Source organism: Rhea americana, unplaced genomic scaffold (genome assembly GCF_003343005.1).
Source record: "Rhea americana isolate MKP2758 unplaced genomic scaffold, rheAme1 scaffold_8, whole genome shotgun sequence".
In the NCBI taxonomy this organism is placed as follows: domain Eukaryota; kingdom Metazoa; phylum Chordata; class Aves; order Rheiformes; family Rheidae; genus Rhea; species Rhea americana.
In genome coordinates, this window is record NW_028186978.1 from 1506314 (window position 1) to 1528843 (window position 22530).

A 22530-nucleotide genomic window follows, 5' to 3' on the forward strand; every position below is an offset into this window, starting at 1 on the left:
TCCATACAAATACCTCTATATACATTAGGTAGATTCACCACCAGGAAGAAACAGGATTTAATCTACAATATTAACACATCAGCAGTTATGCTCTTAAGCAGTGTGTGCACCTGGCCAGTGAATAACTCTTAAATAAGCCTCTACTAGGGAATATTACAAAGACCTTTAAAACCAACCAAACAAAATCTCCTCCCCCCCCCCAAATGCAAACACACTCAAATTCTCTTATTTTTGAAATAAAGTACTTCCATGTGTGTCAAAAAATCCTTTCTAAGTGGACCTCCTGAAGCTATTCCAGTATAAGTCACTTCCAACTTTTATAGTAAATTAAAAATCTCATCTGCTAGTATATGTCCAAGTTGAGCCAGTATTGCTTATTCAGGATTGTTTTAAAAGCAAAGTTAGTTGAGCAAAGAGAAACAAAAGCTGTAGCAATGGGGATGAGATGGCTATTGGAGAAACAGATGTTTGCTGCCTAGTAGCGTGAAGTGAGCTAGTGTGTTGGGAAGCCAGCTAAAGTCAAGGGAAGGACATCCAGGATTGCAATTACTGTGATACTTCTCCCTAAGTGGCTGTAGAAAAGACTGACTCTTAGCAGCTTAAGAAGAGAACCAGCATTCTTCGTAGTTGCAATTACAAAAGCAGAATGAGGGTGGAGACGAGAGGATCACCAGATCAGGAAATGGCAATAAATGGTTTCAAATAAAGGGTTTTGTCCTCAGCGCCAATTCTCAGGGGAGCCCATGTCAGCGGACTATGGTGAGGGCTACAGGGCTGATGCTGTGGCTTCAAATGCATCTGCTGAGGTAGGGATGCTGGGCTGCAGCGACATGGGGTTTAAAGACTTAAACCCCTGATCGGGGCTTCTGTGCCTGCACAGCTAAAGCTGGGGAGCCCCGGTAGAGCCCCAGCCCGTGCCCGGGCGTGCTGAGGAAGGCAGGCATCGACAGGCTTTCTTGGGAGAACTACGCAATGCACTGGCAGCTGCTGTACGGCATTGCCACAGATTTCCTGTGAAAGCTCTCCTGTTTCAACTTACTACCTGGAGTATATGTGTGGGAAACATAGGTCCAGGCACCTGAGTGGAGCACAGATGAAATCTGCTTATCCCACTCGCACAGAGCCTGCTGTAGATACCTGCTGCATTGCAGCAGGGGGACAGGCTACYCACAATGTATTTGCTCTCCAACATCTCGGAGTGCAAAGAAGAAAATTCAAGGCTCTTCAGGCAGCAGAGGAAAAGCTCATGAGGACGGAGCAAGGTATTGGGCTTTGTGTTTGTCCTAGAGAGGCGAAAGGCTAGTGTTCTGTGCCTGTTTTCATGATTATTTCTGTATTTTATTGCATGAATAATTTCAGAAAGATGATCCYTTACTTACCGTGGAACTTATCACTTAGTTTAAAGAAGTCTATACAACCTTTTTCTTTTTTTCCCCGAGGGATTTTTTTATTCCAGATTAATTTCTGTCAGAGGATAGTGCAGAGGAGTGATGGGTTCAGAAAACACATATCCTGGCTTCATCCAAACATTATACAAAGCCAAAGACTCATGCAGTCTGGAGCTGTTAGCTGAAGGAATCATTCAGAAGGCTGGTGGAGGGAAATGGAAAAAATCAATAGGAAGATAGTGGGCATCCTATCACTGCTTGAGCTGATTTCTAATGAGTTTGGGGTTTCTTTCAATCTCCCACAAACCTTCCTAATAAAGGCTTAAAAATGTGAATCTATGGAAGGAAAAAAAAGATACTGAAGTATATATATGTGAGGGTTTTTATCTAATAACTGATGGTATGGCTTGCAGTTATACTTTTAATATAGTCAGAAGAAAGCTTGGTACTGTAGGCTTCGCAACAGGGCTCCACTGTAGTGTCTCCATCTGGAATGAAAAGGAGTGRTGTGTGACTATTTTGTATTACTTTTTTGTCCAAAAATTCTTACACTACTTATACAGCATTCAGGCAACTATTATTTCTTTGATTTGTGGTAACCTCTGGTTTTAAGAGTTGGCTAATAGGTATATGGGAAAATTGTATACTTTAACTGATGTTACATTGCAACCATGTCCCACTTAGGGGTAAGAACAGTATCTTTTCATTTTATTTGTAAACAGAGATGCATTTGCTTTAGTTGTGCTACACTGCATATGGAAAAAAGTTACAGTTGGAAAATTGCTTAGCAGGATTAAGAGACTGGGAAACTTATTTTTAGACTTAAGTTTTTGGGGTTTTTCACTAGTTTAAGCAAGAAAAGTATAATGAATTGAACACTAGGGGTTCATGAAGAGAGGAGGCTACTTCTAACATCCTAATGCAACTGCTTTCAGGAATTACTACCAATCATTCTACTTGTGTGAGTTTCCAGGGGAGGCCAGTGCATGTGAATGCATTTTTAATGGGCTGCAGCTCTCCACTACTGTTACCCCCAATGTGCATATGACCTCCTTCCTTGTGACAGGGGACAGTTCCCTCTGACTAGTAAACATGATCCTGATGTTGCGCAGATTAGACCTCAGGCACATTTCTTTTTCTATCATTAAAAATGGGGAGGAGTGGATGGGGCATCTTTCATATGGGGGCAGAAGAGATGAAATGGTGCATTTTGGTGAAATGCATTATGCTTCCCCTACAGGCTTATCCTCAAGGGACACTATTTTCTGATGTCAGTATGGACTGTACAGCTGTAACCTTGACAGGCTGTTGGTTGCAAGGTTTTGAAACCTACCCTTTCCTCATCCACAATCAGGGTAATGGATGCTATCTTCAGGTATTCTCTGATTCTGTTTCCTGGGATGCAGCAGCTGCTCTTAACTTCAGCACTCATTCTTTTCTTGATTCCTCAAACTTCTTAACGCATTTCTCACTTCTATCCATCAGCCTTCTGAAAAAGGTGATCCTAAAATACAGAATCCTTTTAACATTCTTGGATGTTTGTTCCTCATTATTCATTTCTTTATTGAATTCTTAAATTTTCCAATGATTCTTCTATTATACCAAGGAAAACAGTTTAATAAGTATGTACRTATCTAAAGGAAAAACTCCCAGACTGAGCTCTCTTGGACTGTCTGAACCCCCAGTGTGTGCTCTAATGCTCTTACACTGTATTTCTCAGTGAGCTATGAAATAGCTCTGTTAGAAGTTCAGTACTAACAGATGGGATGTGTATCTTCCATTCCCAACAATGCAAAATAAAGTTTAGGATGTCAGTACGGCTATCGGTATACATACGTGGAGCTAGGGATGCAAGCCTGACCACCAAAAACCGGTGGTAGTGCGCCCTGCTGTAGGCACGGGTCCTGGTCCTCAGGGTCCAGGATGTGCCTGGCACCCGGCTCAGCTCCATCCGGCTGTTGCTGTCCCGTTCCCACCCCAYGTGGGCCAGGGTGCCGGAGCAAAAGGGGTGTCCCAGGGCACCACCACAGCCAGGTGYAAGCACAGAGAAACACTTCCAGCAGTTCATGGGAGCATGCAAAGGCCCGTGAAGCCCAAACTCAGTGCTGGGGTGAGGAAAGGGCTGTCCAGCAGGCATTTTGTGCACAGGACATAATGATTCATTCCATGTTCTCTGTAGAGTATGTAATATTAAAATTTCCCTCACTGATACCTTTCTAAAAGCAATCTGCATTAAGTATCATCTCCAGAGCCATCAGTTTTCTGGTTATTTAAAATGGTATTGATCCTGCCTCGTTTAGGAACAATTTATTTAGGAACAATACAACTGAGAGCATTACTTTTATGACAGTTATATAAGTCCTTCAACAGATTACTGCAATTAAATGAAAATGACTGCCACTTAATCTAGTCTTGAAACTGCAAAAGTGTTCCAATACTTATCATAATTACAGTGACATTAAGTCATTTCTGTTTGTTTTTGTTTTTTTGTAAATGAGATTTAAGTAAAGTATCCTGCGATGATGACACATCTAACTGCATGACTACCAGGTGCATGAATTTTATTTGTGTGCTAATCCCTCACTGGCTCTTTACTGTTTGGCAGCTCAGCATTTCCTGGGGTGCACTGTAATAACAGGCAGCTGTCCTGTCAGCTCTGCTGAAAAATGAGATAATATGGCAGATGATGTCTGCTTTCTTAAACCTTTTTTTTTAAAAAAAAAATGCAGTCCTCTAAATTGATTCAAGTAACTGCTCTGTAAGAAACTTTTAGCTGATGATGTTTATATAGAAACAGGATGGATTTTAGCAGAAAACGTGTTCTGACAGCTAATGCRTTGGAGTGGAAGCATTGAAGTAAAATTGCTGGAGATTGGCTGCTTGTTCTGGTAGAATCGAAGTTTTCTTGCTGATGTGTGTGTGAGGATGTTTTGTGCAATAATTCTGATTTTGCATCTCTATCCCAGGCTGCTTGTCACCCAGGGGATGAAAAATGAAGAGCACATCTAATGAGGTGTTGAGGTTTCTGGTTGCCATTCGGTTTCTTGCTGGTCGCTCTGGCATCTCCTTTAAGGGGCTGAATATACTCAACAGCCCCTGGAAGCAACAAGCTCTTTTGCCCTTTAAGGAAGTTAGCATTAATGCCCATGGTGACACAGAGCCCTCCGCACTGGGACRTATTTCACCTGCCATCACTCTGTCTTGAACTCTCTTTCTCAACTAAGCCATGGGAAGCAGGAGGTGCCCAAGGTTAATTAGAGCACAGTTTAGTGCTTTGGTAAATATTATGAAGAGARATTACTTATAAAGATCAAGTATGCTGAAATCATTCATCTTTAATTTGATGTTGCAGGGGATCAGTCCTGTGACTTATAAATCTTAACTATCTAATTCAGGTTACAAAATCTCTTCCCAAACACATACTTTTGTTAGAAGTCAGTTTTGCAGCTCTCTTCTGATTTTTTTCCTATTTCTATTATAACATTTTAACTTCTTTTCAGAAGTTAAATGTTATTCCAAGTGACAATATCATTGACTCATGCAATGGCAATGAATGTRTTAAGGGTTTATACCCTCTTGACCTACTGCTGCACACTGCGATGTGGTGTATGTTACATGGTCCCGGACAAGCAGGTTTTTTCTGGTGGCACTTGTTGACTGTATCTGTTTTCATCCACTGCTTTGCTGATGCAAACATAAGCCTTACAAGCAAAGGAAGTATGACTAATTTGCAAAACATATGTTTCCACATCCCAGTTCATCTAGATTTTATAAATCTCTTTAAATTTAATTTTATTGTATTTTTTTTCTTGCACTGAAATGAAGTTGGCTGTTCCATTATCCCCTAGGTGAWTTTTTCAAAGTTGTATCAAACTCAGCTAGTCTCCAGGCCTGCAGTGCAGCAACGGACTTAGCACTGTATGTGGCTAAACCACTGCTTTAAGTACCCGTAGAGCATAGGGATGGAAACCATCTGGTAAACTGTTGCTCAGTGATTATCGAAATATCAGTTCTTTTGATGCCTGCACTTTCTATCAACTTATTACTCTTTTAAAATGTAATATGTAGGATAAATATGCCCTATTGTTGTAAGCTATAGCTGTGCAGTACCCGAAGCCTGTGAAGCATTGATGTTAGCTTAATAGCTCTTCAATAACAAAGCAATTCTATTCTTACAAACTTATAATACTTTATTAACTTGTCTTTCATTAACATGGACTTGATTTTGTTCTGAAAAGCCAAGAAAAGATGAAACAAYGTCGTATTGCTTCACTCAAATGCTTAAGACTTTCTCCTTTCTTTACTTTTTTCTGATGTTAGTTAACTAACATTCAAGATTTTAAAAATCTTGCATGTGTAAATTCTCTATGAATTATATTAATGTACATCTTTTTGCCAAAGGGGAAAATCCACATACCTGTGGCAGGATACTATTCATAAAYGGTGTGGGTGTTTGGGGGAGGGTGTGTGGAGGGGGGTTAAGTCAGATCTGACAAGCTGGTAGAGCAAGGAAGCACGGCTGATTGCCWGCTACTGAAGTCCTTGGAGCTGATTTAATCCTGATGTCAGGCACTCTTTCAAATGTGGGCAAACAGCCCATAATGTAAACTCTAGGGATTAAACTGAAATTGGTGGTCACTTCCATGTCTTGCGGCATGGAAGCAAACTTGTGGTTACAGTTTCTATCAAGGGATTAGGAAGGTCTAAAGTTGAAAGTAATGATCTTCTAGGAAAAATAACAAGTATGTTCTTAGTATAAAACATGTATAGCTGCTCTGCTAAAGACTGGCAGTGCATGTAATCACCTTACAATGGATCAGACCCTTGGGTGGTATAACTTGACTCTCAACTTCAGTGCAGCAATACCAGTTTATACCACCTGAAGGCATGGCTCATTGCATATTGCTAAATGTAAGCCCAGCGGAGAGGAGCTTCGCCTTTCTAACACCWCTGCAGCCGGTTACCCTCCCAACCTGTATTCCTGTCTGTTGGGGGACTGAAAGACAGCACAATCCATTTCCAAACAGGACAGGGAAAGATTGCAGATGGGAGCTCGCTGGTTCCCAGAGAGCACGGCTGAGGGTAGCAATGATCGTCCATCGTTGCAGCCAGAGATGCATCTCCTCCTCCCATCACACGAACAGCCTTTGAATTCTGCTTGTACCACTGCCTGTGACTCAAAGGCGAAGTTGAAACTATCGCAAAGATTCAGTTTTTAAGAGTTTGTTTCCATTTTGGCTTGACAAGCTCTTAGAGGAGCTGAAATACAACTTCAGAAGAAATGTAGCTGGAGCTGCCTGGCCTCTGGTGTCTGCACAAATCCTGGCAAAGAGATTCTGGGTAGCTCGGGCTTGCGTGCTTCTCTTATGTCAGGAGAAACCTTTCTTAATAATATGGGCTGGAACCTCTTTGAGTTTTGGTTTTCTGCCTTTGTGAGACGGAGTTCTAGTCCTTGTTCTCCAATTTAAAGTTCCTGAAGATTTGAAGGTGAAATTTGTGGTGGTGGTATCAGCTCCACTGCTTTTGAAGGGGGGAAGAAGCAAGGAGTAGTTCAGATAAAGCTGTCAGGCCCTTCTCACCAGAAGGGCTGACAGCAGTGGTGAYGCTGGGTTTGATACTGAGGAATATAGAAGGATTTCCTTTAGATTTTTTTTAATTATTTTTACAAAATGAAGCATCYCACAGGAGAGATGTGGGTTTTATTATTACCATATATCATATTGGCTACTTGCACACATGCTAGATGAAAATTCATTTTAAGATACTGAAAACCMTTTAACAAACTACTTAGGCTACATATGCTCTGAACAAACTGACAGGTATGTTTTGAGGCTCTTATGAAATAAACATGTTATAACTTTTTTGTATGACTTCCAGTCTTCAGCTGTATTGGACCAACTACCAGAGAATCAGTAGTACCAGATCTGTAGCAGGAAGGTAATATCCAACTCTGTTTCACGGTGCAAATGGAAAGGTTAGACCCAATTAAACTCTAATGCACTRAAATGCATGGATCTTGTTTCAAATAACTTGGCCAAGCTTCCTTAGAAGCAACTTTGTCTTCTAGCCATAGCTTTTTCCAGACCAGCTTTTTAACCTGGGATGTGCAATACTGTATTTTCTCAGTACCTTTTCCCCAAAGGACATTCAAGTGTTTTGACATCAGCTGAGTCTCACAGCTATAAAAGAAGGCTGAGATAAAAATAAATTACTTCAACAACCAGAAAGATGCATTATGAAAGAGCTTTCCATCACGTATCAGAATATTGCATGAATGCTGTGAGCAGGATTTAGAAGATACAAGTGAARCTACTAACAAATTTATTTTTCCAAAACATATTCTGGAGACTGAAATTCAGCCAAACAGTAATCCAGCCCAGAGCAATACTAACTAGTGCCACAGAACCTCCAGCAATCTCAGAGTTAAGTTTTTTCAGTCCCAGGACTGCACCTGCAATGACAGTGTCATCTGCAGTCACACTGGGTAGCTCAGCACTGATGCAGAGGAAAGAATGCTTGTCTGGGGAAACTGTTGTTCTTAGCAGTTCCCGCAAGTCTCCCGAGGACACTGCATCCAGCAGCACCCTGTTTAGTTTGCGGGTGCTGAGATCATTACATCAACAACGCTCAGATTCTGGCTGGCAGCACTTGCTGGTGGTCTCTCCTCAGCTGGCTTGTCTCCTTGTTCCCAGCTGTTGACTGCATTAGGGATGATGGAAAATTTATGAATGCTTTCCAGATATTACTTATCCGTGTAAGATGCTGTTCTGGTTGCCAAAATGATGAACTGGGATCATGAATAAATGGAGATATGGTCTGTGCGAATGAGATGGAAGACTTCCACCAACCAGGGCTTTTATTAAGACACAGTTTACACAATATAAATTGTYGAGGAATATCCATATTGTGGTACACACTGGGATAGTAATGTACTGTATTGCAGAAATGCTAATAGATATTATTTGTTGGCTAGCCAAGGCTGCTTTGTGTTACTGGTTCTTGTTTGTTTTTATGATTTACTCTGGACTATCCAGTTCTAAGGATTTTATTTAGACAGCAGAACTGCTCACAAGTAGTCTTGACTAAAAATGATATTTTTATCAATATACTTTCCCAAATATCATGAGAAGCCAAAATTCCTTGTATAAACAAAAGAATACTTACATTTTTAATGGGGCTTGTATGAAACCTTAAGACTTTGACGTGCAGTGGAAGTTGTAAAAAGATATTGTGCTTTTRTTCAGACTTGCTTAAAAATCCCTGGTTCTTTCAGGTTCTCTGCAGGTTTGGAGGAGAATTCAAACCTAATTCTTTCTGTCCAACAAGTTTGGGAATCCCTTATCCCAGGCTTTATRTTTCTTCCTGTTAACTATCTGAATTTGGAAGAAGGCATATTGGTTTTGAAGGAAGGATGTGGAGGATTAACTGATGAAAACAGAGCTGATATCAGGGTAACGTCAGGAATTCACTTAACACATTGGAGGTGATCACCTAGAAAATAGTTGTCAAGTGCTAGTCTTCAAAGTCTTCAGAGCGTCGCCTTTTTGAGCACTGCTTCATGCTGCTTGTTCACCTAGAACCTGCTTTGTGGCTGGGAGTACCCAGCCTACTTGCACACTGAAGTGGACTGGTCATCTCCTGCTGTTGAAGCTGAGTCATGCACATTCACGTTCACCTAAGCATCTAGTTGATTTGTGAGTCAACTGGGACTCGTGCTGAGGGGCACTGGCTGTGCACTCTGCAAGCTCCAGGACGGCACCATTCTGTCTGATGCAGCCCCTGCTGCTCCAAGTAAAACTTAGGGCAGAAAATAACAATGTGTAGGGGACAGCTGTMTAGGTTATTGCATGCTGAAGGGATGAGAGGGAGGAATAACAAAACCATTGTAGAGATATCGGTGTAAAATGTGTAAATCCCGTGTGTGAATAATCTCTTTCACAGAAGTGAAAGACTGCAATTGTTAGCTTGTTGGACCTTAAACCAYCTGAACCAGTTCTTCAGATAGAGCATAGTTCAGTGACACCATGTCAGTTTGTGGCTGTTACCTTCTATCAGTTTTCTTCCACTATAATGCAAATTTATCAAACCTGACAGACTGCAATGAGTGGGGGGATAATTTGCAGGATTTAGTTGATCACTTATCTTTCATTTTTGCTTGAAGTACAGCGGAAAATTCCCCAGGAATTCCCTACGACCTTCCTCACAGCTTACTCTGGGATTTGTCCTGGAAATGATAGGATTTAGGAACCTCAGAAAAGCCCTGACATTGGTTGGCTACTGGGCAACTGCTTTTTGGAGCCAAGACTTTTGATAGTGGAGGCAATATATGCTTTTTCAAATTCTCGTGTCAGCTGCAGGTGGGGTGGGCCCTGTACGGTTTTCTAGGAAGGTGGTCTTGTTCGTTTCAAGTGCCGTATAATTACTGTATCTAAATTGCTACTTGCCAGTTAGTGAAAGCCAAGAATAACACTTTACTGAATAAAGTTGTTGGAGAGATGTTCCATATAAGTAAATTCTTGGTTTCAGTCCTCCTACTATTCCTCTTCAGTTGGCTCTCTTTCTGCATCAAAAGAAGMATGAAACTGCAGAGCCAAACTGCCTACGTGATTCCAGATACCAGACAACTATATGTATTTGGCGCTAGGACCTCTATGCTGGCTGATAGCGATTTAAAAATATCAGTAACRGTATGTCATGAGAGAACTGTGATCTTCTAGCTTGACTCCTAGTCCTACATGTCCCAGTAGGAAGAACAATGCAGTGTAAGAGAAACTGGCAGGCATACACTTGTGCAGATGAATACTTTCCTGGATCACTTGGTTCTTAATTTACAAATGCAGAACTGTATGGGATATACTGACTTAAGGTAGCCAAAGATATTTTTCCTCCTCTTAAATCACTGAACTGAGAACCAACAAGCTAGACTTATGTAATACCCCTTTGATACTGCCAAATGTTCAAAATAGTTAAAGCGTGTTTTGTGTAAACCTAAGGTACTTTAAAGCAAGCCAACTAAGCTATGTTGTCTAAACTTTCCTGCGCAGATAAGGCCTATGAYCTCTTGCTACAGCCTGTGAAAGCCAACTGTGTTCAAATGCACGCATTGCAATCCATTTGAACTAAGCTGAAATCTCAGGCTCCAGCTCTTGTAGATGGAGCTTTGTGTGGAGAGCTGATAAGATACGTCAGTCTCTTGTCTCCCTGCTTTTTGTCTGAGGACACGTGGTGAAGGTTGCTTGTCAGGCTATGGAGAGAGTTTGATAATCACAGATAGATGACAGCAAAAGCAGAAGGGAGTAGAATTGTATCACATCTATTTAGCACTGCTGCTGCAATAAGAAGGCCCCCAAGAGCTCCTAAATAGGGGAGCTCACTTAATAAAGGTCTAGACCTAGCAACATAATAGGAGGCTTGTAGACCTCCTCCAAGCTGGACAAAAAAATCCCCCCCTCAAAAAAGCTAAGGTTTTTACAGTCTTAGCTAATGTTTGATATGAGTGTCTTGCATAGCTGTAATATTGCTATGCCTCACAAATACCTCAGAGAATCAATGAGTCAACTAAGTACAAAAATAGCATGTATGGCTTCAGCTTACATCACCCCACTAATAGTGTGGAAGTCAGATCTGGATCTGAATGTAGGAATCTTCACGTCTCTGCTTTTATTATTAAATTGGATGAGTTGCCACCAGTATAACTCTGCCATCTATTCTATGTGTGTGTGTGTGTGTATATATATGTCACTGAGAAGAAAGCAAAGAGTGAGCTGCATTTCCATCTCAGTTAATTTTGCTGATATGGCTAATATAACCCCCTGAAATTCAAAATGTAAGGAATGGTTGCAATTGTATCAGCATCTCAAGTAACAGGTAATGTTGCTGCTATAATGTAATCTGACTATTGGAATAAACTCTCAAAACAGTACTGGAATGATTATTGAATAATATCTATCCCCCAGTGATTAATTTTCTCTTAATACAAGTCTTTGTGAAGTATAATGAAAAATACAGTGCCATGCATAGTAAACTGGCCTCTGTTTTCTTTGACAGCATGCCAGTTCCTCAGCTGCAGCACTACTATACTATTCATCTCCATAAAGGGCTCTTTCGAAAGCGTTATTAAACAGCAGGAAGGAATAGTGTATGACAGCTTCATTAGTCACTAGGAGCCAAACCTGGCCAATTTCTGCTGGGAATTATTAGCACATTCCAAAAGACTCCTGAGTTGACAGCATCCAAAAAATTTTTTTTTAAAACTTTTGGAATGTAGCCAAATCTCAATTTGAAAGTGATAGCAGTACTATCAGGTCCTCTGTGGGCTAGGTTAGGCGCTTTTGCAAGTAGAACATGGACTTCCTGGTCTTAGAGGTCTGGGAATCCTTGCAGCAGACATTTTGATTTTCAAAAACACAGGTGAGGGTAGCTTTTCCAGCCAATGCAGAATATGATATTATTGAAACTGCAAGCGCTCCAGCACCACCACTACTGCAGGCAAACTCCTGGGTACAAGATACAAGTGTGCAAAAAGGTTTTAAAGTTCTGTGTAGCATTCACAAAATGTGTTCAGCAGACTCTGTAGTCTGAATTGATAGACCCTTATGGTCTCAGTGAGACCAGTAAATGTGAAGTTTTGAGCTAATACACTGTTTCAAGCACTGTGTTGCTAGTCCGAAATCAACTGTATTTGAAAAGAAGCACTTATGAACCTTGCTCAATAAGAATGTAAGCTACAGGATAAACATCTTATGAATTGCAGAATCAAGCTCTTACATAAACCTGTTGCACGATTTATTGCTCTTTTGAAAGTATTACAGGCTGTTTGTAAAGTGAATTAACTATTAAAAAAAAAAAAGTAAAATGAACAAAGCCTGTGAAAATCCTGCTGTAGCAGGAACACTAGGTGGTTTTGATTCCAAGAAAATAACACCTAAAAGCTAGTTGTTAGGTTCTGAGTCTTCAGTGAACAGTGAGGTCCAGGGAATTGATGGAACTCATATTAAAAACACTATATACAAAGAAGTATTACAGTCCAGCTGGTTTTTGCTTCCTGTGTATTTGTTTAAAAAAAAAAAAAAAGAAGAAGAAGAAGAAGAATTATCCTTTAATACATAGTTATTTATGCTTTTCTACCCAAATGGAGTCYTCTGTGAATATTTTGCAGGTAATGCCATTCATAATTAGCAATAAGCCGACAAATGCCTGGTGCTTGAAGATGACTTAATGTACACTTGCAAACTTAGCCAAGACCTTCCTGACTAAGCCAAGCGCACGGAGAGGAGATCRTGTAAGAGCATGCCTCTGCATGCTTGTGGAAATCCTGACTGTTACTATCTCTAGCTATGACCCACCCACTTGGACCGTGGTGGCTTGAGCTCAAGCAACAGGCTCTTCCCGGAGTCCCTGGAGGCACCAGCTCTGGGTGAGGTCCCCTTGCAGCGTACAGCAGCCCATTGTATTTGCACAAGCACAGAGTCTTCAGCTTTGGTATCTGCTGTTATGAGTAACAACCGAGAAGCTTTGAAGTGGAGGAGATCACAGGAGGAAAYTTGTTTCTGACCTTCTTTGCAGCAGTAGCTGGTGTGAGGGTCAGTATTTTTGCGATGCCTGGAGACTTCTCTCTTGGGCTATTGCAGTGACAGCCTTGAAGTTGATATGCATTGTCCCACAAGTCTTGCAAGGGGGTTACTGGTAACAATAGCAGCAAAGCTGCAACTGAAAAGCTGTGTGCTTAATGTATAAGATGAACACAAACAAGATGTCCTTGAGCAGGATAGGTTTAGAGCAGTCTAGCAGGAGTTATTCTCTCCAGGTATAGAAAGCAAACTTTATAGCCTGTGCCCAGGGGGATGTGAGCAGAGCAGACCTCCAGGGTGACTGTCAGCAATGGGCTACTGGCTCTCTTTGCTGCTACCATAAATGAATGACTCTTCTTTTGGTGGTGTGTGAGGGTTTTTTTTTGTTTTGTTRTTTTTGTTTTGTTTTTTTGCATGTGAGTGGGGGGGGGGTTGTTTTGACTTGGGTGAGGAAGGAGTTCCTTGCTGACCTGTTTGCAGCTCTTTGTAGCTCAGGCTGTGGACAAGGCAGCAGGAGCTGCAGTTTCTTAGCACTTTCTTCTCAGTAGGAAGCTCTCACCCTTCACTTGGCTGAGCTCAAGTACCCTGCAAGGCAGGGGTGGGAGCCTGAGGAGGCAAACATTGCCCAGATGAGAGAAAGGAAGGAAAGGAGTGTCAACATGTGGTGAAAGCTCTCTGAGCTGGATTATAGCCCTATGATGTACATTCTCATTCTGYAAATGAGAATTTTCAGAGAGACCTGGTCAGGCTGGAGAGTTGGGTGGAGAGGAACCTCATGAGGTTCAACAAGGGCAAGTGCAGAGTCCTGCACCTAGGCAGAAATAACCCTAGGCACCAGTACAAGCTGGGGGCTGACCTTCTGGAGAGCAGCTCTGCAGACAAGGACCTGGGAGTGCTGGTGGATGACAAGTTGACCATGAGCCAGCAATGTGCCCTTCTGGCCAGGGAGGCCAATAGTCTCCTGGGGTGCATTAGGAAGTGTGCTGCCAGCAGGTYGAGGGAGGTGATCCTGAGGTGATCCTGCCCCTCTACTCAGCCCTGGAGAGGCCTCCTCTCGAGTCCTGTGTCCAGTTTTGGGCTCCCCAGTACAAGAGAGACATGGAGCTACTGGAGAGAGTCCAGAATCAGGCTACAAAGATGATCAGAGGGCTGAAGCACCTGCCCTGTGAGGAATGGCTGCAAGAGCTGGGCCTCTTCAGCCCGGGGAAGAGAAGACTGAGGGGGGATCTTATCAATGTGTACAAGTACCTGAAGGGAGGGTGTCAAGGGGATGGGGACAAACTTTTCAGTTGTCCCGTGTGACAGAACAAGAGGCAATGGGCAGAAACTGAACCACAGGCAGTTCTGCCTGACCGTGAGGGGGAATTTCTTCCCTGTGAGAGTGACGGAGCAGTGGACCAGGTTGYYCAGAGAGGTTGTGGAGTCTCCTTCTCTGGAGATCTTCAAGGCCTGTCTGGACACAACCCTGTCTAACATGCTCTAGGTGACCCTGCTTGAGCAAGRGGGTTGGACTAGATGATCTCCAGAGGTCCCTTCCAACCTTACTGATTCTATGATTCTATGAAATGGGAACCATCACTGCAAGTAGTTTTTGGTGTGGCTTGTTCTATCAGCTGGTTCTCTGAGGTGGTGTAGAACAGATGTTGGGCACAGACTGCAAGATACTTTACCCATGTACGCTCACTCACTCTGAATTCACTCATGTCCTTTCTGACTTTCYCCAGTGCATAGAAGTCCATCTCTGCTGAAATACAGGATTTGCTGCATGTGAAAATCATAAATCTGCAACTGAACTGCACAGGGTTGGAGGAGCAAAGGGTGATGCCCACTTCTAAATGGCAGCCAGTTAACTCCACCTCCCCCTGCAACCTCCAGCTCCACATTGATAGTCTAGCAAGAACAACACATTTATTTCTTCCCTTATGACTCTGTAGTTCATTTGTTCACTAGATTTTTATTTGTATAACTATTTTCTTTGATTTTGTCCATTTGTTCTTGCTGTTGGGTCTAACTGAGAGGCCTCTCTAAACATAATGGGGAGCCAAGAAATGGAAGAATGTTTGATATTTTTGTATAGTTTCCAAACCTACCATTTACAGTGAGCTCCTCTGAAAACTGGTTTCAAAGTATTAGACTCTTTTCTAATCCTATCTGATAAAGATACTATCTCTTGTTGATAGTCACTGAATCTCTGTAGATTCAGGTAATTATACTGATTTATGCTTTTAAGACTGTCTCTATGTCCAAGAAGATTAAAAGCTCTCTATTTTTTTGGGGGGGTGGGGAGATTTCTTTTGAGATAAAGGAAAACCCTTACATACTCAAGCTAAACAAATTCATGGTCTCCAGAAATAATTATTTTACCAAAAGACCATACAAAGTATTAATTATATACTCATTATTCACTAGTTGGAGGAACTCTACTTATTAAGAAAGGCAAGATCTCCTAGGATAGGATGAGTTTACAGCAGCTTTCCCAGTAGCAGCTTTCTGCAAGAATCCAAAAGGAAAATCATGTGTTTACAAAACTTAGTCCTGTCCCAGAAGTTATAGTGCACTTGGTGTCTGCATTCCACAGCTTTGCAGGTGTGGTGGCTAAACTAAGTTGTGCAACACTCCTCCTGGATGGTGCCCAGGAAGAAAAATGGAATTTGAAACAGAATTGCTTTGAATAATTTTAAGAGGAGTTTGGTGGAACTCTGGAGGACAGTGGAAGAGGTAGAGCAGAAACAGAGAAAGGGATGTTGCTATCCAAACAGGATTTGGAAAGGTAGGAAGAGAGCATGGAATTAGAAAAGTTAAAGAGGAAAAAAGAGGAAATACACAGGAGACCACATTAACTGTTAACTTTGAGGACAGGGAAAAGATTATTTACTTTTGTAATGCCAAAAAAGGGGGAGGAGGGGAAGGGAAAAATTGTTCGTGTCCTAGTGTGATAGGTAAAGGCACATGGAACAGTGGCTGGTCAAGAAGGCAAATGGAGGAAAGGCAGTGCGCTTCTGCTAAATTTTACATCTTTCTGTATAGGAAGCTCATTTTCTGTCATAGAGATTAGAAAAATCTGTAGGCTCTTTGGAAAATGCTTCCAGACTTCAATACTGTAGACAAAGCTTGATTGTTTCATATAGAGAAATAGAGTACAAGGCATTTTTGCTGGCTTCTCTCATCACTGTGCAATATGCTCCCCTTTCATTTCCCCTCTGTCCAACACCTATTTTGAGAAGGCTTGGGAAGAGACTAAGGCCAGTGCAGCAGTGTTCAATTAATAGTGGAGAAAGTGAAGACTTAAGCACAGTGCATCAAAGACTTTGTTGTGCTTCTATCAAGTTCTGCTGGTTCTTCACATGATCTTTTTGAGTGGAGAATGATGAATACGTAACCCAAAGTGCAGGTCCAGTATGTACATATACGAACAAGCTCTCCAAAGCAGTAATGTCTTCTTAAGCCAAAATGATTTCTCAAATGAGCTTGCACAGCTACTGTGCAAATGAGTGCCAGCCATCTGCTCCTCGGTTGGCAAATGCTGGCTGTGCTTCAGGAGCAGAATGTTGCTCCCGTGTGGTTAAGCTCTTCCCCTGGCAAAAGGTGCTGACGTAAAGTCTGATTTTAAACAATGAGAAGAAAAACAGGCGCTAAAAAGCCAACAGTCAGCAGTGCTCCAGTTCCCTCACTTGGCCCAGTTCCAAGCATCAGACATTATATTTCAACAAAGAGGTCATCTTGATAGTGTTCAGGAGCTACTCCACCTGACACTTTTTCAAAGATTGTCTGACAAGTAGTTCACAACTGCTGTGGCTATGTTTGTATCAGACCAAACCAAGAGAGAATACGCTCCGTGAAACAGGAACAAGCTGCTCCCTTCATAAGGGTTTCCACCCTCCCCCCCCCCCCCCCGCCCTTCTTTTGGTCTTGGAATCACTGATGAAAGGTCAGTGGTTTTGGGTGTGGAATGGTGAGATGCACAGCAAGCAGCTCTATCTGGAGACCTGGGGCAGCCGTGTGTAGCTACACTTCTTGTTGCAACCTTGGTTGTCAGAAGGACTTCCTGCACTTCGTACCATTTGCCCAATGTATTGAATTGCTAAAATGCATATGATTATACGTAAGCCTTTTAACCTTTTTTTAAACAAAGATACATACACCTTTGTCTCTATCTTCTACCCTTATGTTTTATATTTTTTATATTTATTGCACAGTTTGAGTATTTACTTTAAAGAAAATGTAATTCAATGTCTCCCCAAAGATTTGCTGTTCCCCATAAACATTGCTTAGAAACATCTGCTTCCCTCATATGGATCTCATAATTTGTGCTTTGGATTTCATCCAGAGCTGTGTGGAAAAGTGATGCCTTCCAGAGACAGAAACCTGATTATGAGAAACCTCAGGGACAATAGTGAGTGCCTTTGTAACTGATTTTGAAGAGAGAGAAATAGAGATGGGAGGCATGTTTTTATGAAATGTTTCTTGCAGAGACGTGCCACACTTTTTTACTCTCACATTCACAAACTGGTAGTTCTATGGACAATGCTGCCTAAATCTTGGCCCCTCTGAGTTTTTGACATTTTCACCAATTCTAGCCAATTCTGGCAGAGAGAGAGTGCGGTCTCAAAGATGATTGTTCTTGTAGTTATCAGAAAATCTATGCAGCAGAGAGAATTTATGAATAATTTGAGAATTAAAAAAGCTGTAACCAGTCACAGAATACAAATCTGCAGGACACCAGGCTTTTTCAGTTTCGGTGTGGACAGAAATAGTTGGAAATCACTTTACAGCCTCCAAACAGCCTGAGAAACAACCCATGCTAATTCCTCTACAAACATACATGCCAGAGCCCAACTGTGCAGCCAGCAAGAGACAGAACTGAAGCTTTTTCTCTTCATCTCCCTCCACCCTTCTCACATCTGTGGAAGACCATCCTATGCAGAGCAGTGGTCGAAGAAGGAGGTGGAAGACAGCTGTGCTTTTTCATCTCACTTACCCTTTCACTGATGGTGCAGGAACAGCCAGGATGGAAGGGTGATGTGCTCTGCTCTTGCAGATTTACAGTATCTCTTCTCATGCCAGGGGTATACTTTGGGGGCATAGTCTTTCTGACAGTCTGTGGTGAAGAATAACAGCTTAGGTTAAAATAAATCATGTGAGGAAGGAGAGGGAATAAGAAGGGCAGATAATGGTAAAAATAGGAACTTGCTGGAAAAGGCAGGAATAGAAAATTCCTTTTAGATATTTGATGTACAGGCCCATGTGCAAAACTATTTATCTTTTTTTTGCATAGTTTGAGATAGAGTTGATTCAATGGAGCACTTGTCCGTGAATGCAGAGTTCAGACTTCTCTTTAGCCTGAAATGACCACAGTCCCACACCTCCTCTTTCTCCTCCATCCCCAGGACAGTCCTGTAAACTCTAGCTACTGCGCTGGTCTGAATGGGGCTATTATATCCTGTTCTGATTAAAATCTGCACATCAAAAAATTTGAGAGTAACTGGGCCAAATTTGTAGTTTCTCAAGTATTTTATTGGCTTCTACTCCGTATTTAGCTTTGCTTTGTGCTTGGTGTGGAGCTCTGGATAAATAACTGATCTGTGCTTTATTATATTGACCTTCTAAACGTGTCGCAAGACTTAATAGTTTCTGGTTAGGTCTGTGGGAGCAGGAACTTTACTTATGTTTCATGTGATGCCAAATCCTTTCACAAACATTAAGAAATGGTCTGAGATTACCATTGTCTCTGCACAGGAAAGGTTTTACCTCTGTTCGGAGTAGTGCTGTCATTCCACCAGGCTGTACGTTAGCTTGTGACATCCTACACTTCTTGGCTTTTGGTAGCTGTCCACACCCTTCCCTTGTGTTTGTTGTAATCTGTTACATATGTCGGTTTGTTTTTGTACGTGTTCTGACCTCAAATAGGAACAGGAAAATCTCTCTTTGGGAATAGCCATGATGAGGTACACATCCTTTATATCAGTGCTCAGGTTCTTTGGTTTGGGCTCACCACCCCCATATGTGCATTTTGGTCTTGCAAGTCCTTTGGATTTTTTTTTTAATTGTATTTTGCCCAAATCTGCTCTTAAAGATAGGCTTGTCTCATGAGCAGTGCATTTTGGATGCTCCCACATGCTGGCATGTTCAGATAACACAGGCCTTTAATAAATATGTCTGTGTAAATTGTCCATATACACTAGCCTCACTACGGTGCATACCCAGACCATTGTAAATGCAACAGTTGCATCTTGACCAARTGAAAGAAAACAGCGTCATTCATTCACTGTCTTAAAACATTTAATTTAATCAATAGTGCCTTATTTCTAATCCTGCATGTTCTGTCTCCTTCCTTACCTCTATGGAAACCTCTATCTTCTCCTCCTTGCCCTCCCAGGACTGYAAAGCAAAAGGGTCATTACTCTGAATGGCTTAATGTTAAAATAAGTGCTATTCTCTTGTTCCATCTCTTGGTCTCTCCTCCAAGCCCCCCCCCCCCATGAGCGCTGCCTGAGCATCAGCCACCTATCTGACCCCAGCTGAACAATATAACAGTGAAAACATAGGCAGTAATGTGTTGTTCTGGGATATCCTGGCTCTGATTTAGCTCCATTGAGAACAGAGCTGCCAAGTTCCAGTCAGAGTGTGGAAAGAGGTCAGTATTTATGGGGTTTGAGGGATATTTTATGTCTTAAGAAGAAAAAGAGTAAATTGTTGTCACTAACCCCCTTCTGCAGCACAAAATCACTAACCCCCTTCTGCAGCACAAAATCACAAAAAGTATCATTAATGCTTGATTCCAGTAAAGATCTGATGTGTTTACAACATAGCTCCCAACCTTTTTTTATTTCTGCTGTTTTTTATAGTCAAACATTCACCAAATGGTACATGTAGAAAAGAAAGAACAAAGTGAAACAAAACAGGAATATGAGTACAGCTTAGAGCCTGTCTTCAAAATACAAGTGTCACTGGGGTAAAAGCACTTCCTGCGACATCAGCCATCTCTAGGTGTGGTTGTTTTGGAGAAGGGAATTTAAGTAGGCATGGACTGRATGAGGCAACTGCTATAGTTTACTTGAAATCTGAATGATGCTTTTAAAATTAATGTCCTCTCTCAGAGTTTAGGTAGCTGTCCGTCTCTGTTAAGTAAATACGCCTAAATTTAAAACTTAGCACTAAAGATTATGCTTTAATGGTCTGCTGGTTATATTTAACATGAGGTAAATGCTTACCTATTCTAATGGGTTGGGACCGCACACCTGTTTCTTCGAGAGCCTGCTCCCTTCTTCCCAGAAAACCAAGCCGAAGTCTGTCAGCTCAGCGGCGTGCAGGAGGGAGCAGGCTCGGTGTCTGCAGCCTGACGCTGTGCCAGCCCGTGGTGATGCGTGCAGCAGGCGCTGTGGGCCGGATTGTGGAAAATCCAATGTGTCATCAGCTGCGTGGCTGCGGAGCTCCTGTACATCCTTCCCGGCATGTGGCTGCTCGCTCGCCCGCCCTGTGTGCTGCTCAGTCTCCACAGGGCTTTAGTCACTGCTCTGTTATCATTCTGCATTATTATTATTATTGTTCCCAGGACTGAAAAGGCACCAGGTGGGAAATGAGGGAAATCGCTGCTTGTGGGCTGCCCTCTTTGGGTAGCAGCTGTGTTGCTGTGCCTTCCCAAACGCGGGCAGCAGGAACTGCCAGGAGAAGTTGCCTCTCCGAGGTCTTGGGTGGCAGCAGCATTAGCACTGCCCAACCTCATCCAGTCTCCCCGGGGATCCTGCTCCCCTCGGCGTCGCTGGAGCCTGGGCCTCTGCCGTGACACGATATCCAGGAACGGGACATGCGTGTGGGGATTACCCCCATGCAGAGCGTGTGCCTGTTCGTGTGGTCTCCTTTAGATGCAGGAACATAAATTTTATATAGGGCAGCTGAATCCCTGGAAATGGGGCTGCTAAAGTGCCATCTACGCTGGATCAAGCTGCACAGTTCTTGCAATTTGAACTTTATTTGTGTAATATACCCTCTGCTCTGAGCCTAGGCATGATAAAGATGAGGGAATGTGATCAAACAGTAATGCAATGAAACCGGCATATTTTTACCTTTTAGTTGGGCAGTTCAGAGGCGATCAGGGCAGAGCACAGCCGTGTATGTCTTCATGTTTGGTAATAAACAAAGCTAGAAGAAGATGAAGATTTTTACTACTCTCTACACTTAAGAAAAAGAAAAGAAAAAGCCCTCTGGCTCAGTAGGAAAAGGTGACTTAAAGATTCACTATTTCCTTACAAGAGAGAGCAAGGGGAGCTTGTTTGCTTGCTTTTGTTTTGTTTTTTTGGTAACAGTATTGCTCAATATCTAATCTTCTGCAGAACACATAACTTCTGTTTCCTGTGTTATGAAATCTTGGAAACAGCCCTGGACTTTAAGGAAACCAAGATTGCTTCTAGAGAGAAGATGCAGCAAAAGAGCTCCCTCTCTTGTCCATTGCATGTTTTCGCCAGTTTTCCTAAGTGTAAGAGGATCCAGTTAAAACCAGGRTGAAACTGGTATTAAATTACATTGCATCGAGGGTTTATCTGAAGTATTCTGCTCTGTGTCAACTTAATTCAAATGTTCAGAAAACACTGAGTAGTAAGCATTGGCATTTAACACCCAGCTGAAAGGAATCCAACTGTTCTTAATAAAGTACTAAAATATTACTTCTGAAATAAGTACTTAGAAACACAGTGGGAGACGCAGTCTTTCATGATATCTATAAAATAATAAGTAAAATATGGTTTTGATTATATTTTTCTCATCGGCTTTCATTACCAGCAAGAGTGAATTACAGAGTAAAAATAGAAATCTCTTTAATCTCACTTTCAGAATCAGATTAGTTGGTCTAGATCTATTTGTGATGCAACTCCAAGGAAAAGATGTTTTAGGAGGAGCTACTGAGCCCCATCTATTTCTGACTGTTAACTACAGTGTAAAGCTAGAAACAATTTGTAAAATGTCACCTTTTCAAAGTAGCTTTAACAATCTTGCGTATAATAAATTCGGCTTTTTGGGCACAACTGTAATAAGAGTAAGATGGTTGGTGTTAAAGGCTCACTGAATTTGTGCCTGGCCTTGTAAAGTCAAGTTACTACATTTGTGTGCCCTGCTCTCCGGTTAGGAGCGTGCATTTAATGGGGAAATGGCTGCACTAAGAGGGCGGTCAATAATACCAAGTTGCTCTAAGCTGTAAATGTTCACTGTGTTCAGAGTACTCTTTCTCTTATGAAATGCATTGTCACACTAGATTTAATGTCTTGATTAACTGCATCACTAGTTTTATGACTTTAGTTAACTTTTTTCTATTGCGAGTAGATGATTTTCCTGGAGTCTTGCATCTAAAAGCTTTGCAGAAAATGATTCTTTAGTCATAGGAGTAACCAAATGTTTTCTTGTTGGTTAGTCGTCTGGCATGGCAAAGCAATTGCAGCCTTGTAGCAGCTTTGTAACTTCTGCCCTACAAGAAGACGGTAACCGAGTGCTATACAAATCTATCTCCATTTCTTTTTCCTTAGAATTCCTGGCAGTACTTCCCTAAAATGCCTAAAGCTTTCCCCTGATTTCTTTCCTCTCAA

At 41.9% G+C, this 22530-nt stretch overlaps 1 long non-coding RNA gene across 1 annotated transcript; it reads right to left on the minus strand.

Moving 5' to 3' along the window:
* Positions 1–1438: 1438 nt before the first annotated feature.
* LOC146585477 (uncharacterized) lies at positions 1439–20317 on the minus strand. Its single transcript, XR_014897983.1, has 4 exons — positions 20170–20317; positions 17937–18056; positions 2722–2892; positions 1439–1876 (listed from the first exon to the last, which is right to left on the minus strand). It is a non-coding gene; the product is annotated as an uncharacterized LOC146585477 (long non-coding RNA).
* Between the last annotated feature and the right edge of the window lie 2213 nt (positions 20318–22530).